Consider the following 14,433-nt stretch of genomic DNA (forward strand, 5'->3'; position numbering starts at 1 on the left):
AGGAGAGCTTTGCTGGATAAAGAATTCTTGGTTGGCAATTTTTCTGTCTCAGGGTTTTAAATATGTCATGCCAGTGCCCATTTGCCTCCATGTGGCTGCTGAGTAGTCACTATTTATTCTTGTGCTGTTTCCTTTGTATGTGGTGAATTGCTTTTCTCTTGCTGCTTTCAGAACTTACTCCTTCTCTTCAGTATTTGACAGTCTGATCAGAATATGTCTCAGATTGGGTTTATTTGGATTTATTCTATTTGAAGTTCACCGGGCATTTATGATTTGTGTCTTTATAGTGTTTAGAAGATTTGGGAAGTTTTCCCCAACAATTTCTTGGAATAATCTTCCTAGAGCTTTATCCTTTTCTTCCCCTTCTGGAACACCAATGAGTCTTATATTTGGATGTTTTATATTATCTCTCATATCCCTGAGATCCATTTCAAATTTTTCAAATTTTTCCCCACTTTTTCTTTTGTTCTTTCATTTTCTGTTCTGTCATCCTCTAGGTCACTGATTTGCTTTTCAGCTTCCTCTAGTCTTGTACTATGAGTATCCAGAATCTTTTTAATTTGGTCAACACTTTCTTTTATTTCCTTAAGATCATCTGCTTCATTCAATTTCAGTCAGAAAATATGCTCTGTGTTGTCCCACCCCTGCTGTGCTGGGTGGCAGGGTCAGGGGCCTGGCACAGTGTGTTGTCATTTAATATGGAAGAAGATGAGTCCTGTGGAGAAGAAGCATTCCAGCATTATTGTGCAAAATTCATTAAACATCCACAGCAGATAGGTGATGGATGGGAATGGAGAAATTCAAAGGACTTTCTGATGGGTACGTGTGCAAAACACATATTCAAATTAAAAATGGGACCATGATGTCACATCAAGGAACATCTGACTGTGTAAGACATGTCTTCTCACTGAGGAGGCTTTAGAACTACCCCCTGATGATTTTGAAGTGACTCCAGCTACAGCAGAGTCCAAAGTGATTAAATATGAGTTTCATGTCCTATATTCCTGCAGTTACCAAGTGCCTGTGCTTTACTTCAGAGAATCTTTTTAGATGGAAGAACTTGAACTCTGAAGGACATATGGGAAGGAGTTCTTGAGTGCTATAGGACATGGCTTCTGCAGGGACCATGGGAGACTACTACCTAACAGGGACATCCAATACTTGGGCAACCCTGTTTGTACTTCATCCCTACAAGATGAATGAATTCATGTCTCCTATATTAAAGGATTCTCAAAAAAATCAATAGGAATATCAACTACATCACTTCATGGCTGAGCATTGTTGGGCCAGTTGTGGGCTGAATCTACCTCTGAGATACACCACAGCAACCTCCAAGGATGAGTGAAATGCTATTTAATTAATGAGAATGGTTACTTTTGCCTGGTGTGTAGATGTTTGAGATGCCTTTCCAACTGGACTTGGAAGAATGAGCAGTTTCACAGAAAAGTCCTTAGGAATCAATTTGCATAGGGTCTTATCAGGCCAAGGAGAGTGGACATGTGAATTTTGCTTGGATGTTAACATTTTGTTTTTTCATGCTAGTATCCCCAGGTGGCTTAAAATTATAGATTCTAAGGTCCTCCTCAGGCCCTCTGAACTAGAATTTCCAGAATCTACATTCTCAGAGAGCTCTCTAGATGAGTGTTACGTATGCTGAAGCCTGAGAACCATCATTGGGACCCAGAGAAGACTTTCAAGCAAGGAACAACCATAGCAAGAGAGACAGAGGGATAATGACAGAGAAAAAAAATACCTAATTATAAACATAAGAAAATGTGTAAAATACAAAATGAGTAAAATGAACTATTGTGTACTGGAGCTAAAAGCCTAAGGAAACATTTGGAACCTATTGGGAACCTAAGGAGGGGGAAATGTTCCTACTTACCTGCAAATACACACAAAATAGAGCATCTGAAACTGTCAACCTATGTAGAAAAAATTGTTTTGATTATAAATGAGATAAATTCACAAAGCTGTTGGAGAAAAAATGTGACAGAACAATCTATTTCATATCAGTGTTTCCAGAGCAGGTATTAATGGACAAAACATGTTTTGACAAGTAACAGTTCTGTATTATTCTCAGCTGAGATTGAAATGAAAAATTATTTAAAATGTGGCTTAAACTGCCACTACTGTACCAATTGCCCACTACTGTACAGCTTTAAACTTTAGCTGGTTGCCAAGAGGTACAGAAGCATTATAATATATTCATTAGCCTCTAAACTTATTTGAAAATTTGGTGCACTCAATATGCTCTCCACTTTTAATCTGGCCAAATAACATAATCTCTTGTCCTACTTCTAATTAACTACAACAAAAGTGCTTTAAAGCTAGATTAAAGAAAACATCCCACACTGGATAGATTGGAGATCAGCATTCATGTCAGTAACTTATTATTACAGATAATCAAGCAGATGACTGGGAAAGGACCTGAGGGAGGGAGTTGGTGTTTCCCTGACTGGCAGATCGAAGGGGCAATGTGAGGGACAATGACTGTCACATTGTCTCCTGAGGGAGAGCTTCTCCTGAGCATCAGAGTTGTCCTTTGAAAGTGGCAGCATGAATTAAAGGAAGGGATTTGCAGTGGTGCTTATCATGCCTGGCTGAAGTCCCCAGGGCTAGGTGTGAATGGCTCCCTCATCTTTGAAGATACACACCACATGTTAAAGGCTCAAGTGCCAGTCTGAATGAAGTGGTGACTGTGCATGTGCATATTTGGACACATTGGTTACCTGCCCTCAGTTCCCATCATATGTGCTACTCTAAAAATGATTTTCTCCTATCAGACAATTTATGCTGATCTCATTTAATTGTTAAATGTTTTCATGCATTTTTCTAGGACTCCTATACTGGCATTACGGTGACAATAAGTTCAAAATCCACTTCTCCTCCTCATTTGCTAAAAAAAAACCTAGACATAACATCTCTTTACCAAATATTATAGACAGGGATAGTGCTGGAAACTAAGAATGCTCAGTCTCAGCCAGACAATCCCCAGACTAGCGTCATAAGGAATGTGAGCTAATGCTTGAATGATTCATGTAAACAAATTTCATAGGTCAAAATAAAGATGATACAAGTAGCTGTTAGTGAAAATTTATTGTAATATGGTAGTTTATGATCTTCATCTTTTTTCTTGACTTGTACAAAACCAGTAAAGAAATGCTAGCTACTTTGACAACATTGAAATTGACTCCAGAAATATTATCCACAACATGACATTTATGATCAAGTCCCACAACCAGAACATTTTCCTGGAATGAAATACAGGAAATTAGCATACATAAAGATTTATATGCAAATTTGCAAAGCTGTTAAATTATAACTGTGTCTCTCAGTTCTATCAAAAAATGAAAAAAAAATGAACCAAACTAAAACATATATCTGAGGCATATATTTTCTGTCTCCCTAAGAGTTTTAATTTTTTCCAGAACATCATTAATAAGAGTGGTTTGATTTTTCCACATATACCATTATAAACACACACACAAAATTATTAATAATATATTACTATGCCTCTTCCCTTCAAAATGTGCAAAACAAAAACTGTTACTAAATACCTATCATCCCTTAAGCCTGAACTGGCTCAGCAGCCACCTGTGAATCTATAGGGTGGATCACTGGCGGCAACAGTTTCATTTAGGACTCACAAGACAAACCATGGTTTTGATCTCAGCTGTGTCAACTACTTGGACAAATTATTTCTAAAATACTTAGAAGCTACCTTCTCTGGGTTTCTGACTAATAAGATGAGGTGGTTGGATAAGATGAGCATTTCCTCTAAGTGGAGAAAGCACCACCTAAGAGCCTGTCATTAAGATTTATTTCCTATATAACTACTTGTGAAGCACACTTGAAGATGTTACTTTTTTGCACATATGTTATCTTTCACAATAAGGAAATAACTGAGTGTGTAACTGTAAACCACAACATTCTTTGAAATTTGCTAACTACTTGTTAAACTGCACTTGGGAAGTTATCACTTTTATGTATATATGTTATAATCTACAATAAAATATGATTTTAAAAAAAGAAAATATGCTCTGTATAATTTTAGTCTTTCTAAATTTATTGAAACTTGTTTTCTCACCCAATATGTGGTCTCTCCTGGACAATGATCCATGTACACCTGAGAAGAATATATATTCTTCTATTTAAGGGTTCATTGATTTGTATCTGATCTGAATCTTTATCTGAAAATTTTCAGCCATTATTTCCTCAGATATTCTTTCTGCCCCTTTCCCCTTCTTTTCTCCTTCTGGGATACTCATGATGCATATGTTTGTATGCTTCATGCTGCTGTAACCAATTCCCTGAGACCCTGCTTAAATTTTTTCCATTCTTTTCTCAATATGTCCTTTTGTCTTTCTGATTATGGATATCTTATTTTCTCATTCACTGATCCTTTAGCCTGTTGAAATCTGCTGTTTTATGCCTGTGGTATTTTGTTTTTCATTCTTTTGATGTGAGTATAAAGGTTTTTTGAGGAACAAATATTTCATGATCTTAAATACTAAATATAAACTTCCATTGTTACATTTAACATAAATTGACTCATGGTTACATGAAGGGTCTTCTGAAATGGTAACATGCTTAAAGACTACTGAATCAGTATGCTCAAGAGTAGATAATTGTAGTGGGCCTTCTTCCTCTTTTTAGGTTTTATTCACACCATATACAATCCATCCATAGTGTAAAATTAATGGCTTTCAGTATAATCGCAAAGCAGTGCATATTTCACTACTTCTCACTGAAACTTCTCATTCCTCCAAAAAAAAAAAAAAAAACAAAAAAAACATACACTTAATACCACCCCATTATTGAGACTTAGCATTTGTATGAAACCTTTGCTACAATTGATGCAAAAATATTACAGTTACTGTTTACTATAGTCCATAGTTTGCATTTCTTGTATTTTCCCCATATACAACCCTATTATTAACAGCTTGTAATAATGCTCATTGGTTCCAGTTCATGTACATTTGTACAAGTAACCCCAGTCATTGTCCACCACAGGGTCCACTATGTTATACAGTCCCATGTCTTATATTCTAGCATTCCTTCAAGTGATATACACAACCCTGAACTTCCCCTTTCTACAGTAATCACACCCATATTTCAGCACTGTTATAGTTAGAGTAATGTGCTACCATCACCTCTATCCATTTCCAAACATTTATAATCAACTTTATTAAAAATTCTGCACAAATTAAGCATTACCTCCCCCATTATTTACCCTCTTCCTATATTCTGGCAACCTATATTCTTGATTTTAGCTCCAAGAGCTTGGTCATTAAAATTACAATTATAAATAAAAAATACAATATTTGTCCTTTTGTGTCTGACTTATTTCACTCAACATAATGTTCTCTAGGTTTGTTCATGTTGTTGCATGAATTGGGACTTCATTTCTTCTTACAATTGAATAGTATACCATTGTCTGAATATACCACATTTTGTTTATCCATTCATCAGTTGGTGGACACTCGGGTTGCTTCTAATTTTTGGCAATTGTGAATAATACTGCTACAAACATTGGTGCATAATTATGTGTTTGAGTCCCTGATTTCAATTCTTCTCAGTATATACCTAGTAGCAGGATTGCCAGGTCATGTGGTGATTCTATACTTAGCTTCCTGAGGAATTTCCAAACGGTCTTTTACAGTGGCAGCACCATTCTACATTCCCACTAGCAGTGAATAAGTGTCCCTATTTCTTCACATCCTTTCCAACACCTGTAGCTTTCTGGGGTTTTTCATACCAGCCATTCTAGTAGGTGAAATACGTCATGGTGATTTTGATTTCCATTTCCTTAATAGCTAGTGATGTTGAATCATGTGTTTATTAGCTATTTGTGTATCCTCTCAGAAAAAAAGTGTCTATTCAACTCTTTTGCCCATTTATAACATGGTTGGTTGTCTTTTTATTGCAGAGTTGTAGTATTTCTTTAAATAGGCTGGATTTTAAACCCTTATCAGATATGCAGTTTCCAAATATTTTCTCCAATTAAGTAGGATCCTGTTCACTTTCTTGATAAAGTCTTTCAAAGCACATAAGCATTCAATTTTGAGGAGGTCTTATCTATTTCTTCTTTCATTGCTTGTGCTTTGGGTGTAAGGTCAAAGAAACCACCTCCTACCACCATGTATTGAAGATGCTTCCCTACATTTTCTTCTAGGAGGTTCATGGTCCTAGCTTTTACATTTACACTTTTTATCCATTTTGAGTTAATTTTTATATAAGTTGTGAGACAGGGGTCCTATTTCATTCCACTAGACATAGTATCCAGTTTTCCCAGCACCATTGTTGAAGAGACTGGTCTGTCCCGGTTGAGTGGCTTTGGAAGCCTTGTCAAAAATCAATTGGCCACACCCTCTCTCTCTAGCTAAGCCAACCTGAAAGGTGAAATCACTGCCCTCCCCACTACGTGGGATCAGACACCCAGGGGAGTGAATCTCCCTGGCAACGTGGAATATGACTCCCGGGGAGGAATCTAGACCTGGCATCGTGGGCCGGAGAACATCTTCGTGACCAAAAGGGGGATGTGAAAGGAAATGAAATGAGCTTCAGTGGCAGAGAGATTCCAAAAGGAGCCGAGAGGTCACTCTGGTGGGCACTCTTACACACAGTTTAGACAACCCTTTTTAGGTTCTAAAGAATTGGGGTAGCTGGTGGTGGATACCTGAAACTATCAAACTACAACCCAGAACCCATGAATCTCGAAGACAGTTGTATAAAAATGTAGCTTATGAGGGGTGACAAGGGGATTGGGAGAGCCATAAGGACCACACTCCCCTTTGTCTAGTTTATGGATGGATGAGTAGAAAAATAGGGGAAGGAAACAAACAAACAAACAGACAAAGGTACCCAGTGTTCTTTTTTACTTCAATTGCTCTTTTTCACTTTAATTATTATTCTTGTTATTTTTGTGTGTGTGCTAATGAAGGTGTCAGGGATTGATTTAGGTGATGAATGTACAACTATGTAATGGTACTGTGAACAATTGAAAGTACGATTTGTTTTGTATGACTGCGTGGTGTGTGAATATATCTCAATAAAATGAAGATAAAAAAAAATCAATTGGCCACAGATGTGAGGGTCTATTTCTGAACACTCAATTCAATTCTGTTCATCAGTATTTCTGTCTTTATGCCAGTACCATGCTGTTTTGACAACTATAGCTTTATACTATGCACCTAGTACAAGATAATTTTGTACCATGCTTTAAAACCAGGAAGTGTGTGTCCTCCCACTTTGTTTTACTTTCTCAAGATACTTTTGGCTATTCAGGGCCCCTTTTCTTTCCAAATAAATTTAATGACTGGCTTTTCCATTTATGCAAAATAGGATTTTGGAATTTTGATTGGGATTACATTGAATCTGTAAACCAATTTGCATAGAATTGAGATGTTAACTATATTTAGTCTTCCAATCCATGAACACAGAATGTCCTTCCATTTCTTCAGGTCTTCCTTGATTTCTTTCAGCAACATTTTGTAGTTTTCTGTGTAAAAGTCCTTTGCATCCTTGGCTAAATTTATTATTCATAGACATTTGATTATTTTGGTTTCTATTTTAAGTGGATATTTTTCCTTGATTTTCTCTTCAGATTGATCTTTCCTAGTGCAAGAAACACTACTGATTATTGCAGGTTGATTTTGTCTCCCACCACTTTGATGAATTCAATTATTATCTTTAGTAGCCTTGTAGATTTTGGGGGAATAAAGAAGGGCATTTTATATGAAAAATGTGGAATTCCTCCAAGAAGAAATAATAATAAATTTTATGCATCTAACCAGGATGTCCCAAAATACATAAGGGGAAAACTGGCAAAACTGAAAGGAGAGGTAGAAGTCTCTACAATAATAGTGGGAGATTTTAATACACCATTCTCAACAATAGATAGAACATCTAGACAGAGAATCAATAAGAAAACAGAATACTTTATTAATATGAAAAAAGAATTAGGTATAACAGACCTATACAGGACAATGCACCCCAAAACAGCAGGATATATATTTTTCAAATGATCATAGAACATTCTACAGGATAGACAACATGCTGGTTCACAAAACAGGTCTCAATAAATTTTAAAAGACTAAAATTATGCAAAACACTTTCTCTAACCACAGTGGAATGAGGCTGGAAAACAATAGCAGTCAGAGGACTGGAAGTTCTCAAGTATATTGAGGTTAAACAACACAATCTTCAAAAATCAGTGGATGAAAGAAGTTGCAAGAAAAAATAGTAATTATCCCAAGGTGAATGAAAATTAGGACACAAGATATCAAAACATGAAATGCAGCAAAGGCATTGTTGAGAGGGAAATTTATAGCCCTAAATGCCTACAATAAAAAAGAAGAAAGAGCTATAATACAAGACCTAACTGCACACTTGGAGGAACTATAAAAAGAACAGAAAACTAATTCCAAAGGAAGCAGAAGAAAAGAAATAAAGGTTAAAGCATAAATACATGAAATCAAGAATGAAAAACAATAGAGAGAATTAGCAACACCAAACGCTTGTTCTCTGAGAAGATCAATAAATTCATAAACCCTTAGCTAGACTGACAAAGAAACAAAGAGAGAAAATGTCAAAAAATAAAATCATAGATGAAAGGTGGAGCATTACTACCAATGCCACAGAAATAAAAAGTTTCCTAAGAAGACATTATGAGCTGTACACCAACAAATTAGACAACATATATGAAATGGACAAATTCATAGAAACACATGAACAACCTACACTGACTCCAGAAAAATAAAAGAACTCAGAAGACCAAATGCAAGCAAAGAGATTGAATCAGTCATCAAAAACCTTCCAACAAAGAAAATCTCTGGATGAGATGGCTTCACAGGTGAATTCTACCAATCATTCCAAGAATATTTAATATCCATCCTGGTTAAACTGTTCCATTCATTTTATAAAGCCAACATCACCCTAATACCAAAGCCAGTTAAAGATATTACAAGAAAAGGAAATTACAGACCAACATCTTTTATGACTATAGAAAAATCCTCAAAAAGTGCTTGCAATTCAAATTTAATAGCACATAAAGAGTCATACACCATTATTGATTGTGTTTTATCTCAGGTATGTAAGTATGTTCAACATGAGAAAAACAATTAATGTAAAACACCACATTACCAAAATCAGGGGAAAGGGTACATGATCATCTCCACTGATGCAGAGAAGGCATTTGACAAAATCTAACATTCCTTGGTGATAAAATGCATAGAAAAATAGGAATAGAAGTGAACTTCCTCAACATGATTAAGGACATATATGCAAAACCCACAGCTAACATTATATTCATAGGTGAAAGAATGAAAACTTTGTCTCTAAAATCTGCAAAAAGAAGGATGCAGGATGCCCACTGTCACAACTGTTATTCGCCATTGTACCAGCAGTTCTAGCCAAAGTGGTTAGACAAGAAAAAGAAATAAAAAGAACCCAAATTGGAAAGAAAAAAGTAAAACCACTACTTGTAGATGACATGATCCTATATAAACAAAGTTCCCCAAAATCTACAGTGAGCTAACAAATGAATTCAGAAAAGTGGTGGGGTGAAAGATCAACATGGAAAAATCAATAGTGTTTCTATAGACTAGTAACGCGCAATCTAAGGGGAAAATCAAGGAAAAAAAGTGCATTTAAAATACCAACTAAAGAATCAAATACCTAGGAATAAACTTAACCAAGTATGTAAAGGACTTATATGCAGCAAACTACAAAATATTGCTAAAAATAATCAAAGAAGACCTAAATATATAGAAAGATATTCTGTGCTGATGGATCAGAAGACAAGATATTTTTAACACATTAATTCAACCCAAAATGATTTACATTTCAATGCAATCCCGATAAAAATTCCAACTTCCTTCTTTGAAAAAAATGGAAGAGAAAATTATCAAATTTTTTCAAAGGGTAAGGGGCCCTGAAGATCAAAAACATCTTGGAAAAAAACAACAAAATTGGGAGACTCACACTTCTTAACTTTAAAGCATATCACAAAGCTACAGTGGTCAAAACAGTGTGTCATTGGCACAAGGATAGACATGATGGATTGAATTGATTTGAGAGTTCAGAAATAGAGCTTCAAATCTATGGCCAATTTATATTTATATATAAATATATATATTTATATATATATTAGATTTATATATATATAAAATCTTAAGCAGAACAAATTTATTCTCTTGCAGTTATGACAATCAGAAGTCCAAAATTATTCTTTTCTTAAATGTAATTTTACTGAGATATTGTCACACACCATGTAACCCATCCAAATTATACAATGACACACAGTATCATCATATAGTTGTGAATTCATCACCAAAATCAATTTTCAAGGATTATCATTACTCCAAAATAAAGAAAAACATATATAAATATATTAAAAAGAATTAAAAATAAAAAAGAAATATAAAAGAACACCCACACCATCCCCTACCCCCTTTGCCCCTTATTTTTATATATATTTTTTTCATTATTTTATTACCCATCTGCCCATACACTGGTTAAAGGGAGGGTCAATAACCAGGTTTTCACTACAGCATGGTCACACTGTAAAAGCTATGTGGTTACACAGTTATCTTCAAGAATAAAGTCTATTGGATTACTGTTCAGCAGACACTAGTATTTCCTTTCAGCTATTCTAATGCTCTAGAAACTAAAAGGGACTATCTATATAATGTGTAAGAATAACCTCCAGATTGATCTCTCAACTCTATTTGAGATCTCTCAGCCACTGAAACTTCATTTTGTTTCATTTCTTTTCCCCATTTTGGTCAAGAGAACATTCTCAATCCCACAATCCTGAGGCCAGACTCATCCCCAGAGTCATGTCCCATGTTGCTGGGGAGACTTACACCCCTGGGAGTCATATCCCATGTAGGAGGAGAAGGTAGTGAGTTTATTTGTAGAATTGGCTTAGAGAGACAGGCCACATCTGAACCACAGAATAGGTTCTCTGGGAGTGTCTCTTAGGCATAATTGTAAGTAGACTTCACTTCTCCTTTGCAAGAATAAGTTTCCTAAGGGCAAGCCCCAAGATCAAGGGCTTGACTTATTAATTTGGGATCCCTGATGCTTGCAAGAATGTCAAGAATTCCCTAGGTGATGAAGTTTAATATTTCCATGCTTTTCCCCAGTCACTCAAGGGGACTGTGAAAATACTTTTTATTTTCTTCCCAGAGTACTCTGGGGTAAATTGGAGTATCATATTAACCTGTACAGAATAAAAATATCTCTTTCCCCACTCTAGGTTCCATGCAACAATTTGTTTAAATAAACTCACCATACAGGTTGTATTACAAAGCACGCTACAGAGAATATAAATTTTGTACCAAATGAACATTTCTTAAATAGTCAAAATTCAGGGATAGATGCTACTGCTGTAAAACCTTACAATCTATGAACCTTTGCAACAAGCAACTTTGAACACTCCTACATCATCAATTGTCCAATCTCTGTCTACATTCTATCCCCTGGTACCTATGCCCTCAAATTCAATTCTCAGTATTTGCTCACTATAATAAGTTTATGTTAGTGAGGACTTACAATAATTTAGCCCCACCCAGCCAGATTCACCTAGGCTCTAGGAGGTAATTCAGCCTCACCCAACTGGACTCAGCCAGGCTACACCAGGTAATTCAGCCCCACCCAGCAAGACACAGCTGAGCTCCAAGAAGTAACTCAGCCTCATCTGGTCAGAAGCAGCCTTGGATCCAGAAGGTAAACACCTCCTGAGGACAATTAAGACACCAAAGAATGCCATCTGCTGGGCAGACCAGAAACTGCAAGGGAATTTTAGAAATTCTCAGAACCTCTGTAGACCTTATCCCAGACCCAGTGGAGCTCGCCTACACATCCTGCCTAGAAAACTGGCCCTGTTTAAGTTGAGAAATATGGACAACCCAACAATTAAAGCAGTTCTGTAAAACAAACACAGGGCTTGCTGGACGGCAAAAATCAGAACAACACTGGGAGCCAGCAGAATTGTTTTACACATACACAAAGAACTTATTGTGGTGCCCAGTGCCTACCCTCAGAGGCATGATGCTGTGGGTGCCTGGTTACAGATGAATACTTGGGGGCAAACCTAATCTGACAACTGGCTGGCAAGACAGACATGCAGGCAGGGAAAGAACCAGGATAAAAAGAGCTAAAAATTCTCATCATTTAAACAGAAGCTATGTTAGAGGTCTAGAATAAGTTGATATGAATGCCAAAGAACAAATAGAGAAGTAAGACAACCAACAAGAAAATCCAAAGTAAATGAGTGAAAACACCCTCTAGAATAAACTAATGAAGGAAACAAATGCCTAGACACCAACAAAAAATTCACACTAGGAAGAATGAAGATATGACCCAGTCAAAGGAACAAGCTAACACTTCAAATGAGATACAAGAGTTGAAAACAACTAATTAAAGATGTTCAAAGAAACATGCTAAATCAATTCAAAATCAAATCAATGAGCTGAGGGAAGATATGGCAAAAGATATAAAAGATACATTGAAGACATTGGGGTAAACATAAGGAAGAACTCAAAAGTTTGAAAAACAAATGGCAGAACTTACAGGAATGAAAGGGAAAATAGAAGAGATGAAAAACACAATGGAGACTTGCAACACCAGATTTGAGGAAGCATAGGAAAGAGTTAGTAAATTAGATGACAGGACATCTGAAATCCTACATATAAAGGAATAGATAAGGAGAAGAATGGAAGAATATGAGCAAGGGCTCGGGGAACTGAATGACAGCATGAAGCACAAAAATATACACATCACAGGTGTCACAGAAGGAGAAGAGAAGGGAAAGGGGCCAGAAAGAATAAAGGAGGAAATAATCACTGAATATTTCCCTTCTCTTATGAAAGACATAAATTTACAGATCCAAGAAGAATAGACCCAAATAGGCCTACACAGAGACACTTACTAATCAGATTGTCAAATGCAAAGACAAAGAGAGAATTCTGAAAGCAGCAAGAGAAAAGAGATCCATCACATACAGCTAATAAGACTATGTTGTGCAGATTCCTCAGAAGAAACCATGAAGGTGAGAAGGCAATAGTAAGATATATTTAAGATACTGAAAGAGAAAAATTGCCAACCAACAACTCTATATCCAGCAAAACTGTCCTTCAAAATGAGGGAGAATTTAAAATATTATTAGACAAACAGACACTAAGAGAGTTTGTGAAGGAGAGACCTCCTTTACAAGAAACACTAAATGGAGTGATACAGGCTGATAGGAAAAGACAAGAGAGAGAGGTTTGGAGAAAAGTGTAAAAATGAAGACTATCAAGAAGGGTAAAATGAAAGAGAGAAGAAAATAAGATGTGATGTATAAAATCCAAAAGAAAAAATGTTAGAAGTAAGTACTGCCTCTAGAGTAATAACACTAAATGTTAATGGATTAAACTCACCAATAAAAAGACACAGACTGGCAGAATGGATTATAAAACAGGACCCAACTATATGCTGTCTACAAGAGACTCACCTTAGACACAAGGACAAAAATAGGTTGAAAATGAAAGGTTAGGGAAAGATATTTCATGCAAACAAAACCCAGTAAAGAGCAAGGGTAACTACATTAATATCAGACAAAGTAGATTTCAAATGTAAAACAACTAAAAGAGATAAAAAAGGGCACTATATATCAAAAAAGGAAAAATTCATCAAGAAAACAAAACAATCATAAATATTTATGCATCCAGCCAGAGTGCCCCAAAATACATGAGGCAAACACTGAGAACACTGAAGGGAGAAGCCAACACCCCTGCAATAATAGTGGAGAAACTGGAACTCTTATTCATTGTTGGTGGGACTGTATAATGGTACAGCCACTCTGGACAACAGTCTGGGGATTCCTTAGAAAACTAGACACTGAGTTACACTTCAATCCAGCAATTTCATTTCTTGGTATATATCCTGAAAATCTGAAAGCACTGACATGAACAGATATTTGCACTGATGTTCATAACAACATTATTCACCATTGCCAAGAGATGAAAAGCCAAATGCCCTTCAACAGATGAGTGTATAAACCAAATGTGGTATATACTACATGGCAGTAAGAAGGAACGATCTCATGAAATCTATGACAACATGGATGAAACTTGAAGACATAATGCTGAGTGCAATAAGCCAGGCACAAAAAGAGAGATCATGTATGTTACCACTAATGTGAACTCAGTGAAAAATGTAAAACAAATGTTTTATATTGTAGAATGTAGGAGACTTAGTGATACACAGCAAATAGTGAATGCAGAATGATAATCTAATAAGAACAGATAAGTTATGGTGGGTAATCCTAATGTTCTGGGAGTGCTCAAGAACAACTTTGTTTTTTTTAATTTGGGGAGGGTATGGTAGGAACTTATTGGAAACAATGTAGTTATTTTAGGTTATTTGTTTTTCTTATTCCCT

At 36.0% G+C, this 14,433-nt stretch overlaps 1 pseudogene; it reads left to right on the forward strand.

Moving 5' to 3' along the window:
• The first annotated feature begins 698 nt into the window (after positions 1–698).
• On the forward strand, positions 699–1,345 carry LOC119524615 (annotated as a pseudogene).
• Positions 1,346–14,433: the final 13,088 nt, after the last annotated feature.

Source organism: Choloepus didactylus (genome assembly GCF_015220235.1).
Source record: "Choloepus didactylus isolate mChoDid1 chromosome 11 unlocalized genomic scaffold, mChoDid1.pri SUPER_11_unloc2, whole genome shotgun sequence".
NCBI classification, from domain to species: domain Eukaryota; kingdom Metazoa; phylum Chordata; class Mammalia; order Pilosa; family Megalonychidae; genus Choloepus; species Choloepus didactylus.